Below are 19,492 nucleotides of genomic sequence, written 5' to 3' on the forward strand. Positions count from 1 at the left end.
CAGGGTATTTAAGTTATCCTGTTTGTTATGGAAAATAAATATAATCTACATACAAATCTCTGAGCCACAATCATAACATCTGAACAGGCAATTTCTGAGGTAACAGCAGAAACATTTTTTTTTATCAGGGTCTTATGTTTAAAAAACCTATATTATAGGTAGTGGGCTGTTTTAGGGAATTTTTGATCAAATTATCCGTAGTAGCAATATTAATAATGTTGTGTTTATTCTGCGTAGTGCACTTAAAATAATTAAGACCATATCTAGGAATTGATATGATGGGAATTTTCCGATTGTTTGCTTGGTGCTTTGATAAACTGAACGCATATACATGGTACTATATTGTGATGTTATGAGCCAGGGAATAAAAGAACTACCCTACCCAGCATGCAACAGGAGTGACGAGCATGCGCGGTAGCCCGGTATAGGTTGTGTCGCCATGACGGCATCTTGTATGTTGTGATATGCACGCTCTGAAAGCAAACGTTAAGAACTCAGCCAACACTCCTGGTCTGCATTATTCATAAATAGACAGACAACACATATACTCCGCTGCTTCACAGGCCGCTGGATGTAGCCGGCAAAGTATTCCCATGCTAGCTAGCCGGTCTAGCAAGCACGCCTCATTCAGTCCAAAACGGCCCGATCTATCCACATCCAGAATTGTCTGGCGGTCGTAAGTGATCCCGGAGTGACCACGCTGTAAGCCAGCCATGAAACTTGCAGAATTGTCCGGTATTTTTGCCAAATGTTGCATCTTTACCAAGAGCCCCTCGACGCCATCTTGTTAAGAAAAGGTGTTAACAAAATAAAAGCATGTAAACAACATACGCAAATGTGCGATGAAATAATTGTCGGCGTTAATAGATTGATGAGTTAACTCATAATTAACGCATTAATTTGCCCACCCCTAATATATATATATATATATATATATATATATATATATATATATATATATATATATATATATATTTATATATATATATATATATATATTTTTTTTTTTTATAGGAATCAATTATTTGGGCCATCTTCATGCAACAAGAAAAAACATTTCTAACCTGAAACCTTTTTTGAAAACCTTCCATGGTAATCATTATACTAAATGATACATTGCGAAAATCGTGTTGAATCGAGAATCGATTCTGAATGGAATCGTCACTGCGGGTATCAGAACTGGATGAAATCATATATATATATTTAAGGCCTGTTCAAAGTGGACGTATTTTGATATGTGATACATTTTGTGATTAGGAAGAACTAGACTTGGACTTAGACAAACTTTATTGATCCACAAGGGAAATTGTTCCACACAGTAGCTCAGTTACAAAGGATGGAAAGGAAAAGGGAAACAAAATGTATGAAGTAGACTAAAAATGTAGCAATATAAATATAACATATGTAATATTTGCATATTATATATACATTATATACTATATATTACAAATCCCTATTACCATGTACAAAAGTACAGTATATGTAACAGCTGCAGGAAAAAGAAAACTGAGTTTTTATGGATAAATATGTGATGGGTAAATATATGACAATATTTAATGGAAAAAAATGGCTTTTAAATAGTAAAAATAAGGGGTGCACAAAAGATGGGTTCACATCCAAATTGTGATTTTTATTCATCCTGATTCTAAATTGATTCATCATTTTTGAAAATTCATTTAAAAATAATTCCCTTTTTTAAAAAAAAAATACATTTAAAAGAAAAAAGTTTTTAGACCATCTTCATGCAAACAGAAGAAGCTTTTCTAACCTCTAACTTGTTTTGAAAATGGATTCTGAATAGAATCGTCACCCCGGGAATCAGAATTGGATCAAATCGTTGAATGAATGAATGAATGAATGAAATCATGTATTTAAGGCCTGTTCAAAGTGGACATATTTTGATATGTGATACATTTTGTGACTAGGGAGGACTAGACTTAGACAAACTTTATTGATCCACAAGGGAAATTGTTCCACACAGTAGCTCAGTTACTAAGGATGGAAAGGATCATGCACACAAGGGCGAAAAACAAAATGTATAAAGTAGATGAAAAATGTACCATAGTAGCAATATAAATATAACATGTAATATTTACATATAGTATATATATACAATAAATATTACAAATCCCAATTACCATGTGCAATATTACAGTATATGTAACAGCTGCAGAAAAAAAATTAAAAAGTGAGTTTTTATGGATAAATGTGTGATGGGTAAGTATATCACGACATTTTATGAAAAAATTTGCTTTTAAATGGTAAAAATAAGGGGTGCACAAAAGATGGATTCTAAACTGATTCATCATTTTTGGAAATCCATTTAAAAATAATTCCCTTTTTTAAAAAAAATAAATTTAAAAGCCAAGAGGTTTTAGAGCAGGGGTGTCCAAAGTGCGGCCCGGGGGCCATTTGTGTCCCGCAGCTAATTGTTTACTGGCCCGCCACACATTCTGGAAATGTTCTTGTAGAATTAAAAAAAGACATTAAAAAGAGTGGAATAAGGTTAAAACTAACTAGAAAAAGTTGCAATGTTGACACAAAGTTTTTTTTTTTGTTTATCTTTGTTTTAAAAAAAATCTGTATTATAATGAATTATTGACCTATTGCAACCTTCATTTACTTCAAATATTTCACTTAAAAATGTTTTATGTGATAAATATTGCATGTATTGTGTGTTTGCCATATAAATACAATGTTTTCTTTGACAAAAGAGCATAAAACAAGCAAAATAATAGTTCAAACGTAAAATCGGCAGATATATCCGAAGTTGATCTCATAACTTAAGTGTTGAAAGTAAAAAAAAAAAATAATACAAATGTATCAATTTATGAGTGGGGGACCATTTGGATCCCAAAGATATTTAGTGGGATTTAATTGATCATTTCTCTGTTATTACTCAAAAATAATAATGAATTAAAATGGATGGTGTCCTGCATTATTGATCTTTTTAGGGCTCCAACTACTTCACATCAAACGTTGCTTTCTAAATGTTTTAGGCGGTGGGGGAAATACTGCATATTTCAGTTTTACTATAAAAAACAAAGTTGTCTTTGACTGAAAAAGCTTTTTTTTTTACTTTACATCAACCTGAAGTTGATATATAGATTTAGAGCAAACATTAAATAAAAAAAATATGATAATTTGACTTGTTTTTAACATTTTAATGACTAAGACCCTTTAAGGCAGGGGTGCCCATTACGTCAATCGCGAGCTACCAGTCGACCGCGGGGGGTGTGTCAGTCGATCTCCAGCCAGGCTTTTAAAAAAAATAGACCTAAAAATTAGTGATCATCAATCTTCACCAAGACGTCACTTAAATGACATTCACGGTACCGGAGGGTCTTGTGAGATGACGCTGGCTGCTGCAAGATCATTGTTATGAAAATATGACCGAGAGGAAGGCGAGAAACACTTTTTATTTCAACAGACTCTCGCGCCGTACCTTCCGTCAAAACTCTAAAGGCCGACTGCACATTTCCTATCTTCACAATAAAAGCCCTGCTTCATGCTGCCTGCGCTAACTAAATACAGAGTCTCGGAAAACTGGCGTGCACAAGCGATCCCTCAGAAAGCTGGCGCGCAGATCACTTGTGCACGCCAGCTTTCCGAGACTCTTTGTCACCGATTCTGTTCATAACTTTTATGGACAGAATTTCTAGGCGCAGTCAAGGCATTGAGGGGTTCCGGTTTGGTGGCCGCGGGATTAGGTCTCTGCTTTTTGCAGACGATGTGGTCCTGTTGGCTTCATCTGGCCGGGATCTTCAGCTCTCACTGGATCGGTTCGCAGCCGAGTGTGAAGCGGCCGGAATGAGAATCAGCACCTCCAAATCCGAGTCCATGGTTCTCTCCCGGAAAAGGGTGGAGTGCCATCTCCGGGTTGGGGAGGAGACCCTGCCCCAAGTGGAGGAGTTCAAGTACCTCGGAATCTTGTTCACGAGTGGGGGAAGAGTGGATCATGAGATCGACAGGCGGATCGGTGCGGCGTCTTCAGTAATGCGGACGTTGTACCGATCCGTTGTGGTGAAGAAGGAGCTGAGCCGGAAGGCAAAGCTCTCAATTTACCGGTCGATCTACGTTCCCATGCTCACCTATGGTCATGAGCTTTGGGTCATGACCGAAAGGATAAGATCACGGGTACAAGCGGCCCAAATGAGTTTCCTCCGCCGTGTGGCGGGGCTCTCCCTTAGAGATAGGGTGAGAAGCTCTGCCATCCGGGAGGAACTCAAAGTAAAGCCGCTGCTCCTTCACATCGAGAGGAGCCAGATGAGGTGGTTCGGGCATCTGGTCAGGATGCCACCTGAACGCCTCCCGAGGGAGGTGTTTAGGGCACGTCCAACCGGTAGGAGGCCACGGGGAAGACCCAGGACACGTTGGGAAGACTATGTCTCCCGGCTGGCCTGGGAACGCCTCGGGACACCCCGGGAAGAGCTAGACGAAGTGGCTGGGGAGAGGGAAGTCTGGGCTTCCCTGCTTAGGCTGCTGCCCCCGCGACCCGACCTCGGATAAGCGGAAGAAGATGGATGGATGGGATGGATATATAAATGAGGTAGATCCCCTCGAGTTGGTCAATTGAAAAGTAGCTCGCCTGCAGAAAAAGTGTGGGCACCCCTGCTTTAAGGTCTCCGGGAACCCTAAAAGTAAAAAAATAATAAAATAAATAAATCCATATATTTTGTTATGGTTTGAAAATGAAAAATATCAAAACGGCCTCTGCATGGTTTATTTTTCTGTGTGCGGCCCTCAGTGGAAAAAGTTTGGACACCCCGGTTTTAGACCATCTTCATGCAAGCAGAAGGAGTTTTTTCTAACCTGTAACCTGTTTTGAAAAAGTTTCATTACAATCAATATAGCAAATTGGGGGAATGGTGCTGGACAAAGAATGGATCGTGAAAGGAATGTTCACCCAGGACTCGGGAGTGGGATGGAAGGGTGAGACGCCCAAAGATGGAGGAGGTCTTTTACAGGTACATCCTGTGACTCATGCTCTTGTCAACTCACCAACATGTTTATGTCATTTTCCTAAATGTTACTTGATTGGGGGAGAGGCATGCTGTCCAAGTCCGGTTGTCCGTGTTTTAAAAGGTATTTAGTGTTTGTCAATCAGCGTGTCCACTTCTCTACTTCTTCAGTCCGTCCCAGAAAAGGCCAAATTCCTGTAACTTTCTACTCTATTTTCTATGACATTTTCTAGCCGTGTGCACCTCCTCTTTGCTAACTGAGCGTAGATTTAACACATTAACGCCTTTTCTATCCATGTTGTCATGTTAACTGTGGTTGTGCTGCACCACTCCGTGTAAATAGATTGAATAAAGACTTGAATAGGATGGAAGTGTCTTCTTGTTTCACATCACAGAGGATTTCAACGTGCTTGTTTTTATTCGTTTCCACATCATCATTTACATGCAGCAAAGTTAAAAACCCGAAATAAAACATTCCTGCATAATATTAACTATAGCCCATGATAAAGTGTATACGGTGCATCATAAATAATACAAACCCCGTTTCCATATGAGTTGGGAAGTATTTACTTCAATAACAAGTCACCCAAGCATTTACTTCAATAACAAGTCACCTAAGTATTTACTTCAATAACAAGTCACCTAAGTATTTACTTCAATAATAAGTCACCTAAGTATTTACTTCAATAACAAGTCACCTAAGTATTTACTTCAATAACAAGTCACCCAAGCATTTACTTCAATAACAAGTCACCTAAGTATTTACTTCAATAACAACAAGTCATCCAAGCATTTACTTCAATAACAAGTCACCTAAGCATTTACTTCAATAAAAAGTCACCTAAGTATTTACTTCAATAACAAGTCACCAAAGTATTTACGTCAATAACAAGTCACCTAAGTATTTACTTCAATAACAAGTCACCCAAGCATTTACTTCAATAACAAGTCACCTAAGTATTTACTTCAATAACAACAAGTCATCCAAGCATTTACTTCAATAACAAGTCACCAAAGTATTTACTTCAATAAAAAGTCACCTAAGTATTTACTTCAATAACAAGTCACCAAAGTATTTACGTCAATAACAAGTCACCTAAGCATTTACTTCAATAACAAGTCACCTAAGCATTTACTTCAATAACAAGTCACCTAAGCATTTACCCCAATAACAAGTCACCTAAGTATTTACTTCAATAACAAGTCACCTAAGTATTTACTTCAATAACAAGTCACCTAAGTATTTACTTCAATAACAAGTCACCTAAATATTTACTTCAATAACGAGTCACCTAAGTATTTACTTCAATAACAAGTCACCTAAATAACCAACCATGTACTTCAATAACGAGTCACCTAGGTATTTACTTCAATAAAAAGTCACCAAAGTATTTACTTCAATAACAAGTCACCTATAGAAACAACAGTGTACTTCAATAAAAAGTCACCTAAGTATTTACTTCAATAACCAGTCACCAAAGTATTTACTTCAATAACAAGTCACCTAAGTATTTACTTCAATAACAAGTCACCTAAATAACCAACAGTGTACTTCGATAACAAGTCACCTAAGTATTTACTTCAATAACAAGTCACTAAAGTATTTACTTCAATAACAAGTCACTAAAGTATTTACTTCAATAACAAGTCACCTAAGTATTTACTTCAATAACAAGTCACCAAAGTATTTACTTCAATAACAAGTCACCTAAGTATTTACTTCAATAACAAGTCACCTAAATAACCAACAGTGTACTTCAATAACAAGTCACCTAAGTATTTACTTCAATAACAAGTCACTAAAGTATTTACCTCAATAACAAGTCACCTAAGCATTTACCCCAATAACAATTCACCTAAGTATTTACTTCAATAACAAGTCGCCTAAGTATTTACTTCAATAACAAGTCACCTAAATAACCAACAGTGTGCTTCAATAACAAGTCACCTAAGTATTTACTTCAATAACAAGCCACCTAAGTATTTACTTCAATAACAAGTCACCTAAGTATTTACTTTAATAACAACAAGACACCCAAGCATTTACTTCAATAACAAGTCACCTAAGCATTTACTTCAATAACAAGTCACCTAAGTATTTACTTCAATAACAAGTCACCTAAGTATTTACTTCAATAACGAGTCACCTAAGTATTTACTTCAATAACAAGTCACCTAAGTATTTACTTCAATAACAAGTCACCTAAATAACCAACCATGTACTTCAATAACAAGTCACCTAAGTATTTACTTCAATAACGAGTCACCTAAGTATTTACTTCAATAACAAGTCACCAAAGTATTTACTTCAATAACAAGTCACCAAAGTATTTACTTCAATAACAAGTCACCTAAAGAACCAACAGTGTACTTCAATAAAAAGTCACCTAAGTATTTACTTCAATAACAAGTCACCAAAGTATTTACTTCAATAACAAGTCACCTAAGTATTTACTTCAATAACAAGTCACCTAAATAACCAACAGTGTACTTCAATAACAAGTCACCTAAGTATTTACTTCAATAACAAGTCACTAAAGTATTTACTTCAATAACAAGTCACTAAAGTATTTACTTCAATAACAAGTCACTAAAATATTTACTTCAATAACAAGTCACTAAAGTATTTACTTCAATAACAAGTCACCAAAGTATTTACTTCAATAACAAGTCACCTAAGTATTTACTTCAATAACAAGTCACCTAAATAACCAACAGTGTACTTCAATAACAAGTCACTAAAGTATTTACTTCAATAACAAGTCACCTAAGTATTTACTTCAATAACAAGTCACCAAAGTATTTACTTCAATAACAAGTCACCTAAGTATTTACTTCAATAACAACAAGTCACCCAAGCATTTACTTCAATAACAAGTCACCTAAGCATTTACCCCAATAACAAGTCACCTAAGCATTTACCCCAATAACAAGTCACCTAAGTATTTACTTCAATAACAAGTCACCCAAGCATTTACTTCAATAACAAGTTACCTAAGCATTTACCCCAATAACAAGTCACCTAAGTATTTACTTCAATAACAAGTCACCTAAGTATTTTCTTCAATAACAAGTCACCCAAATAACCAACTGTGTACTTCAATTACAAGTCACCTAAGTATTTACTTCAATAACAAGTCACCTAAGTATTTACTTCAATAACAACAAGTCACCCAAGCATTTACTGCAATAACAAGTCACCTAAGCATTTACCCCAATAACAAGTCACCTAAGTATTTACTTCAATAACAACAAGTCACCCAAAGATTTACTTCAATAACAAGTCACCTAAGCATTTACCCCAATAACAAGTCACCTAAGTATTTACTTCAATAACAACAAGTCACCCAAGCATTTACTTCAATAACAAGTCACCTAAGCATTTACTTCAATAACAAGTCACCTAAGTATTTACTTCAATAACAAGTCACCTAAATAACCAACAGTGTACATCAATAACAGGTCTCCTAAGTATTTACTTCAATAACAAGTCACCTAAATAACCAACACTGTACTTCAATAACAAGTCACCTAAGTATTTGCTTCAATAACAAGTCACTAAAGTATTTACTTCAATAACAAGTCACCTAAGTATGTACTTCAATAACAAGTCACCAAAGTATTTACTTCAATAACAACAAGTCACCCAAGCATTTACTTCAATAACAAGTCACCTAAGCATTTACCCCAATAACAAGTCACCTAAGTATTTACTTCAATAACAAGTCACCTAAGTATTTACTTCAATAACAAGTCACCTAAGTATTTACTTCAATAACAAGTCACCTAAGCATTTACTTCAATAACAAGTCACCTAAGCATTTGCCACAATAACAAGTCACCTAAGTATTTACGTCAATAACAAGTCACCTAAGTATTTACTTCAATAACAAGTCACCTAAATAACCAACAGTGTACTTCAATAACAAGTCACCTAAGTATTTACTTCAATAACAAGTCACCTAAGTATTTTCTTCAATAACAAGTCACCTAAATAACCAACCATGTACTTCAATAACAAGTCACCTAAGTATTTACTTCAATAACAACAAGTCACCCAAGCATGTACTTCAATAACAAGTCACCTAAGCATTTACCCCAATAACAAGTCACCTAAGTATTTACTTCAATAACAAGTCACCTAAGCATTTACCCCAATAACAATTCACCTAAGTATTTACTTCAATAACAAGTCGCCTAAGTATTTACTTCAATAACAAGTCACCTAAGTATTTACTTCAATAACAAGCCACCTAAGTATTTACTTCAATAACAAGTGACCTAAGTATTTACTTTAATAACAACAAGACATCCAAGCATTTACTTCAATAACAAGTCACCTAAGCATTTACTTCAACAACAAGTCACCTAAGTATTTACTTCAATAACAAGTCACCTAAGTATTTACTTCAATAACGAGTCACCTAAGTATTTACTTCAATAACAAGTCACCTAAGTATTTACTTCAATAACAAGTCACCTAAATAACCAACCATGTACTTCAATAACAAGTCACCTAAGTATTTACTTCAATAACGAGTCACCTAAGTATTTACTTCAATAACAAGTCACCAAAGTATTTACTTCAATAACAAGTCACCAAAGTATTTACTTCAATAACAAGTCACCTAAAGAACCAACAGTGTACTTCAATAAAAAGTCACCTAAGTATTTACTTCAATAACAAGTCACCAAAGTATTTACTTCAATAACAAGTCACCTAAGTGTTTACTTCAATAACAAGTCACCTAAATAACCAACAGTGTACTTCAATAACAAGTCACCTAAGTATTTACTTCAATAACAAGTCACTAAAGTATTTACTTCAATAACAAGTCACTAAAGTATTTACTTCAATAACAAGTCACTAAAATATTTACTTCAATAACAAGTCACTAAAGTATTTACTTCAATAACAAGTCACCAAAGTATTTACTTCAATAACAAGTCACCTAAGTATTTACTTCAATAACAAGTCACCTAAATAACCAACAGTGTACTTCAATAACAAGTCACTAAAGTATTTACTTCAATAACAAGTCACCTAAGTATTTACTTCAATAACAAGTCACCAAAGTATTTACTTCAATAACAAGTCACCTAAGTATTAACTTCAATAACAACTAGTCACCCAAGCATTTACTTCAATAACAAGTCACCTAAGCATTTACCCCAATAACAAGTCACCTAAGTATTTACTTCAATAACAAGTCACCCAAGCATTTACTTCAATAACAAGTCACCTAAGCATTTACCCCAATAACAAGTCACCTAAGTATTTACTTCAATAACAAGTCACCTAAGTATTTTCTTCAATAACAAGTCACCCAAATAACCAACTGTGTACTTCAATTACAAGTCACCTAAGTATTTACTTCAATAACAAGTCACCTAAGTATTTACTTCAATAACAACAAGTCACCCAAGCATTTACTGCAATAACAAGTCACCTAAGCATTTACTTCAATAACAAGTCACCTAAGCATTTACCCCAATAACAAGTCACCTAAGTATTTACTTCAATAACAACAAGTCACCCAAGCATTTACTTCAATAACAAGTCACCCAAGCATTTACTTCAATAACAAGTCACCTAAGCATTTACCCCAATAACAAGTCACCTAAGTATTTACTTCAATAACAAGTCACCTAAGTATTTTCTTCAATAACAAGTCACCCAAATAACCAACTGTGTACTTCAATTACAAGTCACCTAAGTATTTACTTCAATAACAAGTCACCTAAGTATTTACTTCAATAACAACAAGTCACCCAAGCATTTACTGCAATAACAAGTCACCTAAGCATTTACCCCAATAACAAGTCACCTAAGTATTTACTTCAATAACAACAAGTCACCCAAGCATTTACTTCAATAACAAGTCACCTAAGCATTTACCCCAATAACAAGTCACCTAAGTATTTACTTCAATAACAACAAGTCACCCAAGCATTTACTTCAATAACAAGTCACCTAAGCATTTACTTCAATAACAAGTCTCCTAAGTATTTACTTCAATAACAAGTCACCTAAATAACCAACACTGTACTTCAATAACAAGTCACCTAAGTATTTGCTTCAATAACAAGTCACTAAAGTATTTACTTCAATAACAAGTCACCTAAGTATGTACTTCAATAACAAGTCACCAAAGTATTTACTTCAATAACAACAAGTCACCCAAGCATTTACTTCAATAACAAGTCACCTAAGCATTTACCCCAATAACAAGTCACCTAAGTATTTACTTCAATAACAAGTCACCTAAGTATTTACTTCAATAACAAGTCACCTAAGTATTTACTTCAATAACAAGTCACCTAAGCATTTACTTCAATAACAAGTCACCTAAGCATTTGCCACAATAACAAGTCACCTAAGTATTTACGTCAATAACAAGTCACCTAAGTATTTACTTCAATAACAAGTCACCTAAATAACCAACAGTGTACTTCAATAACAAGTCACCTAAGTATTTACTTCAATAACAAGTCACCTAAGTATTTTCTTCAATAACAAGTCACCTAAATAACCAACCATGTACTTCAATAACAAGTCACCTAAGTATTTACTTCAATAACAACAAGTCACCCAAGCATGTACTTCAATAACAAGTCACCTAAGCATTTACCCCAATAACAAGTCACCTAAGTATTTACTTCAATAACAAGTCACCTAAGCATTTACCCCAATAACAATTCACCTAAGTATTTACTTCAATAACAAGTCGCCTAAGTATTTACTTCAATAACAAGTCACCTAAGTATTTACTTCAATAACAAGCCACCTAAGTATTTACTTCAATAACAAGTGACCTAAGTATTTACTTTAATAACAACAAGACACCCAAGCATTTACTTCAATAACAAGTCACCTAAGCATTTACTTCAACAACAAGTCACCTAAGTATTTACTTCAATAACAAGTCACCTAAGTATTTACTTCAATAACGAGTCACCTAAGTATTTACTTCAATAACAAGTCACCTAAGTATTTACTTCAATAACAAGTCACCTAAATAACCAACCATGTACTTCAATAACAAGTCACCTAAGTATTTACTTCAATAACGAGTCACCTAAGTATTTACTTCAATAACAAGTCACCAAAGTATTTACTTCAATAACAAGTCACCAAAGTATTTACTTCAATAACAAGTCACCTAAAGAACCAACAGTGTACTTCAATAAAAAGTCACCTAAGTATTTACTTCAATAACAAGTCACCAAAGTATTTACTTCAATAACAAGTCACCTAAGTGTTTACTTCAATAACAAGTCACCTAAATAACCAACAGTGTACTTCAATAACAAGTCACCTAAGTATTTACTTCAATAACAAGTCACTAAAGTATTTACTTCAATAACAAGTCACTAAAGTATTTACTTCAATAACAAGTCACTAAAATATTTACTTCAATAACAAGTCACTAAAGTATTTACTTCAATAACAAGTCACCAAAGTATTTACTTCAATAACAAGTCACCTAAGTATTTACTTCAATAACAAGTCACCTAAATAACCAACAGTGTACTTCAATAACAAGTCACTAAAGTATTTACTTCAATAACAAGTCACCTAAGTATTTACTTCAATAACAAGTCACCAAAGTATTTACTTCAATAACAAGTCACCTAAGTATTAACTTCAATAACAACTAGTCACCCAAGCATTTACTTCAATAACAAGTCACCTAAGCATTTACCCCAATAACAAGTCACCTAAGTATTTACTTCAATAACAAGTCACCCAAGCATTTACTTCAATAACAAGTCACCTAAGCATTTACCCCAATAACAAGTCACCTAAGTATTTACTTCAATAACAAGTCACCTAAGTATTTTCTTCAATAACAAGTCACCCAAATAACCAACTGTGTACTTCAATTACAAGTCACCTAAGTATTTACTTCAATAACAAGTCACCTAAGTATTTACTTCAATAACAACAAGTCACCCAAGCATTTACTGCAATAACAAGTCACCTAAGCATTTACTTCAATAACAAGTCACCTAAGCATTTACCCCAATAACAAGTCACCTAAGTATTTACTTCAATAACAACAAGTCACCCAAGCATTTACTTCAATAACAAGTCACCCAAGCATTTACTTCAATAACAAGTCACCTAAGCATTTACCCCAATAACAAGTCACCTAAGTATTTACTTCAATAACAAGTCACCTAAGTATTTTCTTCAATAACAAGTCACCCAAATAACCAACTGTGTACTTCAATTACAAGTCACCTAAGTATTTACTTCAATAACAAGTCACCTAAGTATTTACTTCAATAACAACAAGTCACCCAAGCATTTACTGCAATAACAAGTCACCTAAGCATTTACCCCAATAACAAGTCACCTAAGTATTTACTTCAATAACAACAAGTCACCCAAGCATTTACTTCAATAACAAGTCACCTAAGCATTTACCCCAATAACAAGTCACCTAAGTATTTACTTCAATAACAACAAGTCACCCAAGCATTTACTTCAATAACAAGTCACCTAAGCATTTACTTCAATAACAAGTCTCCTAAGTATTTACTTCAATAACAAGTCACCTAAATAACCAACACTGTACTTCAATAACAAGTCACCTAAGTATTTGCTTCAATAACAAGTCACTAAAGTATTTACTTCAATAACAAGTCACCTAAGTATGTACTTCAATAACAAGTCACCAAAGTATTTACTTCAATAACAACAAGTCACCCAAGCATTTACTTCAATAACAAGTCACCTAAGCATTTACCCCAATAACAAGTCACCTAAGTATTTACTTCAATAACAAGTCACCTAAGTATTTACTTCAATAACAAGTCACCTAAGTATTTACTTCAATAACAAGTCACCTAAGCATTTACTTCAATAACAAGTCACCTAAGCATTTGCCACAATAACAAGTCACCTAAGTATTTACGTCAATAACAAGTCACCTAAGTATTTACTTCAATAACAAGTCACCTAAATAACCAACAGTGTACTTCAATAACAAGTCACCTAAGTATTTACTTCAATAACAAGTCACCTAAGTATTTTCTTCAATAACAAGTCACCTAAATAACCAACCATGTACTTCAATAACAAGTCACCTAAGTATTTACTTCAATAACAACAAGTCACCCAAGCATGTACTTCAATAACAAGTCACCTAAGCATTTACCCCAATAACAAGTCACCTAAGTATTTACTTCAATAACAAGTCACCTAAGCATTTACCCCAATAACAATTCACCTAAGTATTTACTTCAATAACAAGTCGCCTAAGTATTTACTTCAATAACAAGTCACCTAAGTATTTACTTCAATAACAAGCCACCTAAGTATTTACTTCAATAACAAGTCACCTAAGTATTTACTTTAATAACAACAAGACACCCAAGCATTTACTTCAATAACAAGTCACCTAAGCATTTACTTCAACAACAAGTCACCTAAATATGTACTTCAATAACAAGTCACCTAAGTATTTACTTCAATAACGAGTCACCTAAGTATTTACTTCAATAACAAGTCACCTAAGTATTTACTTCAATAACAAGTCACCTAAATAACCAACCATGTACTTCAATAACAAGTCACCTAAGTATTTACTTCAATAACGAGTCACCTAAGTATTTACTTCAATAACAAGTCACCAAAGTATTTACTTCAATAACAAGTCACCAAAGTATTTACTTCAATAACAAGTCACCTAAAGAACCAACAGTGTACTTCAATAAAAAGTCACCTAAGTATTTACTTCAATAACAAGTCACCAAAGTATTTACTTCAATAACAAGTCACCTAAGTATTTACTTCAATAACAAGTCACCTAAATAACCAACAGTGTACTTCAATAACAAGTCACCTAAGTATTTACTTCAATAACAAGTCACTAAAGTATTTACTTCAATAACAAGTCACTAAAGTATTTACTTCAATAACAAGTCACTAAAATATTTACTTCAATAACAAGTCACTAAAGTATTTACTTCAATAACAAGTCACCAAAGTATTTACTTCAATAACAAGTCACCTAAGTATTTACTTCAATAACAAGTCACCTAAATAACCAACAGTGTACTTCAATAACAAGTCACTAAAGTATTTACTTCAATAACAAGTCACCTAAGTATTTACTTCAATAACAAGTCACCAAAGTATTTACTTCAATAACAAGTCACCTAAGTATTAACTTCAATAACAACTAGTCACCCAAGCATTTACTTCAATAACAAGTCACCTAAGTATTAACTTCAATAACAACTAGTCACCCAAGCATTTACTTCAATAACAAGTCACCTAAGCATTTACCCCAATAACAAGTCACCTAAGTATTTACTTCAATAACAAGTCACCCAAGCATTTACTTCAATAACAAGTCACCGAAGCATTTACCCCAATAACAAGTCACCTAAGTATTTACTTCAATAACAAGTCACCTAAGTATTTTCTTCAATAACAAGTCACCCAAATAACCAACTGTGTACTTCAATTACAAGTCACCTAAGTATTTACTTCAATAACAAGTCACCTAAGTATTTACTTCAATAACAACAAGTCACCCAAGCATTTACTGCAATAACAAGTCACCTAAGCATTTACCCCAATAACAAGTCACCTAAGTATTTACTTCAATAACAACAAGTCACCCAAGCATTTACTTCAATAACAAGTCACCTAAGCATTTACCCCAATAACAAGTCACCTAAGTATTTACTTCAATAACAACAAGTCACCCAAGCATTTACTTCAATAACAAGTCACCTAAGCATTTACTTCAATAACAAGTCACCTAAGTATTTACTTCAATAACAAGTCACCTAAATAACCAACAGTGTACATCAATAACAAGTCTCCTAAGTATTTACTTCAATAACAACTCACCTAAATAACCAACAGTCTACTTCAATAACAAGTCACCTAAGTATTTGCTTCAATAACAAGTCACTAAAGTATTTACTTCAATAACAAGTCACCTAAGTATGTACTTCAATAACAAGTCACTAAAGTATTTACTTCAATAACAACAAGTCACCCAAGCATTTACTTCAATAACAAGTCACCTAAGCATTTACCCCAATAACAAGTCACCTAAGTATTTACTTCAATAATAAGTCACCTAAGTATTTACTTCAATAACAAGTCACCTAAGTATTTACTTCAATAACAAGTCACCTAAGCATTTACTTCAATAACAAGTCACCTAAGCATTTGCCACAATAACAAGTCACCTAAGTATTTACGTCAATAACAAGTCACCTAAGTATTTACTTCAATAACAAGTCACCTAAATAACCAACAGTGTACTTCAATAACAAGTCACCTAAGTATTTACTTCAATAACAAGTCACCTAAGTATTTTCTTCAATAACAAGTCACCTAAATAACCAACCATGTACTTCAATAACAAGTCACCTAAGTATTTACTTCAATAACAACAAGTCACCCAAGCATGTACTTCAATAACAAGTCACCTAAGCATTTACCCCAATAACAAGTCACCTAAGTATTTACTTCAATAACAAGTCACCTAAGTATTTACTTCAATAACAAGTCACCTAAGTATTTACCTCAATAACAAGTCACCTAAGTATTTACTTCAATAACAAGTCACCTAAGTATTTACTTCAATAACAAGTCACCTAAGTATTTACTTCAATAACAAGTCACCTAAGTATTTACTTCAATAACAAGTTACCAAAGTATTTACTTCAATAACAAGTCATCTAATTATTTACTTCAATAACAAGTCACCTAAGCATTTACCCCAATAACAAGTCACCTAAGTATTTACTTCAATAACAAGTCACCAAAGTATTTACTTCAATAACAAGTCACCTAAATAACCAACAGTGTACTTCAATAACAAGTCACCTAAGTATTTACTTCAATAACAAGTCACCTAAATAACCAACAGTGTACTTCAATAACAAGTCACTAAAGTAATTACTTCAATAACAAGTCACCTAAGTATTTACTTCAATAACAAGTCACCAAAGTATTTACTTCAATAACAAGTCACCTAAGCATTTACCCCAATAACAAGTCACCTAAGCATTTACCCCAATAACAAGTCACCTAAGTATTTACTTCAATAACAAGTCACCTAAGTATTTACTTCAATAACAAGTCACCTAAGTATTTACTTCAATAACAAGTCACCTAAGCATTTACTTCAATAACAAGTCACCTAAGCATTTGCCACAATAACAAGTCACCTAAGTATTTACGTCAATAACAAGTCACCTAAGTATTTACTTCAATAACAAGTCACCTAAATAACCAACAGTGTACTTCAATAACAAGTCACCTAAGTATTTACTTCAATAACAAGTCACCTAAGTATTTTCTTCAATAACAAGTCACCTAAATAACCAACCATGTACTTCAATAACAAGTCACCTAAGTATTTTCTTCAATAACAAGTCACCTAAATAACCAACCATGTACTTCAATAACAAGTCACCTAAGTATTTACTTCAATAACAAGTCACCCAAGCATGTACTTCAATAACAAGTCACCTAAGCATTTACCCCAATAACAAGTCACCTAAGTATTTACTTCAATAACAAGTCACCTAAGTATTTACTTCAATAACAAGTCACCTAAGTATTTACCTCAATAACAAGTCACCTAAGTATTTACTTCAATAACAAGTCACCTAAGTATTTACTTCAATAACAAGTCACCTAAGTATTTACTTCAATAACAAGTCACCTAAGTATTTACTTCAATAACAAGTCACCAAAGTATTTACTTCAATAACAAGTCACCTAATTATTTACTTCAATAACAAGTCACCTAAGCATTTACCCCAATAACAAGTCACCTAAGTATTTACTTCAATAACAAGTCACCAAAGTATTTACTTCAATAACAAGTCACCTAAATAACCAACAGTGTACTTCAATAACAAGTCACCTAAGTATTTACAGTACTTCAATAACAAGTCACCTAAATAACCAACAGTGTACTTCAATAACAAGTCACTAAAGTAATTACTTCAATAACAAGTCACCTAAGTATTTACTTCAATAACAAGTCACCAAAGTATTCACTTCAATAACAAGTCACCTAAGCATTTACCCCAATAACAAGTCACCTAAGTATTTACTTCAATAACAACAAGTCACCCAAGCATTTACTTCAATAACAAGTCACCTAAGCATTTACTTCAATAACAAGTCACCTAAGTATTTACTTCAATAACAAGTCACCTAAATAACCAACAGTGTACATCAATAACAAGTCTCCTAAGTATTTACTTCAATAACAAGTCACCTAAATAACCAACAGTGTACTTCAATAACAAGTCACCCAAGTATTTACTTCAATAACAAGTCACTAATGTATTTACTTCAATAACAAGTCACCTAAGTATGTACTTCAATAACAAGTCACCAAAGTATTTACTTCAATAACAACAAGTCACCCAAGCATTTACTTCAATAACAAGTCACCTAAGCATTTACCCAAATAACAAGTCACCTAAGTATTTACTTCAATAACAAGTCACCTAAGTATTTACTTCAATAACAAGTCACCTAAGTATTTACTTCAATAACAAGTCACCTAAGCATTTACTTCAATAACAAGTAACCTAAGCATTTGCCCCAATAACGAGTCACCTAAGTATTTTCTTCAATAACAAGTCACCTAAGTATTTACTTCAATAACAAGTCACCTAAGTAACCAACAGTGTACTTCAATAACAAGTCACCTAAGTATTTACTTCAATAACAAGTCACCTAAGTATTTTCTTCAATAACAAGTCACCTAAGTATTTACTTCAATAACAAGTCACCTAAGTATTTTCTTCAATAACAAGTCACCTAAATAACCAACCATGTACTTCAGTAACAAGTCACCAAAGTATTTACTTCAATAACAAGTCACCTAAGTATTTACTTCAATAACAAGTCACCTAAGTATTTACTTCAATAAGAAGTCACTTAAGTATTTACTTCAATAACAAGTCACCTAAGTATTTACTTCAATAACAAGTCACCTAAGTATTTTCTTCAATAACAACTCACCTAAATAACCAACCATGTACTTCAGTAACAAGTCACCTAAATATTTACTCAAATACAAACCCCATTTCCATATGAGTTGGGAAATTGTGTTAGATGTAAATATAAACAGAAATGCAATGTTTTACAAATCATTTTCAACCCATATTCAGTTGAATATGCTACAAAGACAACATATTTCATTTTCAAACTCATAAACTTTATTTTTTTTGCAAATAATAATTAACTTAGAATTTCATGGCTGCAACACGTGCCAAAGTAGTTGGGAAAGGGCATGTTCACCACTGTGTTACATCACCTTTTCTTTTAACAACACTCAATAAACGTTTGGGAAGTGAGGAAACTAATCGTTGAAGTTCTGAAAGTGGAATTCTTTCCCATTCTTGTTTTATGTAGGGCTTCAGTCCTTCAACAGTCCGGGGTCTCCGCTGTTGTCTTTTACGCTTCATAATGCGCCACACATTTTCCATGGGAGACAGGTCTGGACTGCAGGCGGGCCAGGAAAGTA

The sequence above is a fragment of the Nerophis ophidion genome, linkage group LG10, assembly GCF_033978795.1.
Source record: "Nerophis ophidion isolate RoL-2023_Sa linkage group LG10, RoL_Noph_v1.0, whole genome shotgun sequence".
Lineage (NCBI taxonomy): Eukaryota > Metazoa > Chordata > Actinopteri > Syngnathiformes > Syngnathidae > Nerophis > Nerophis ophidion.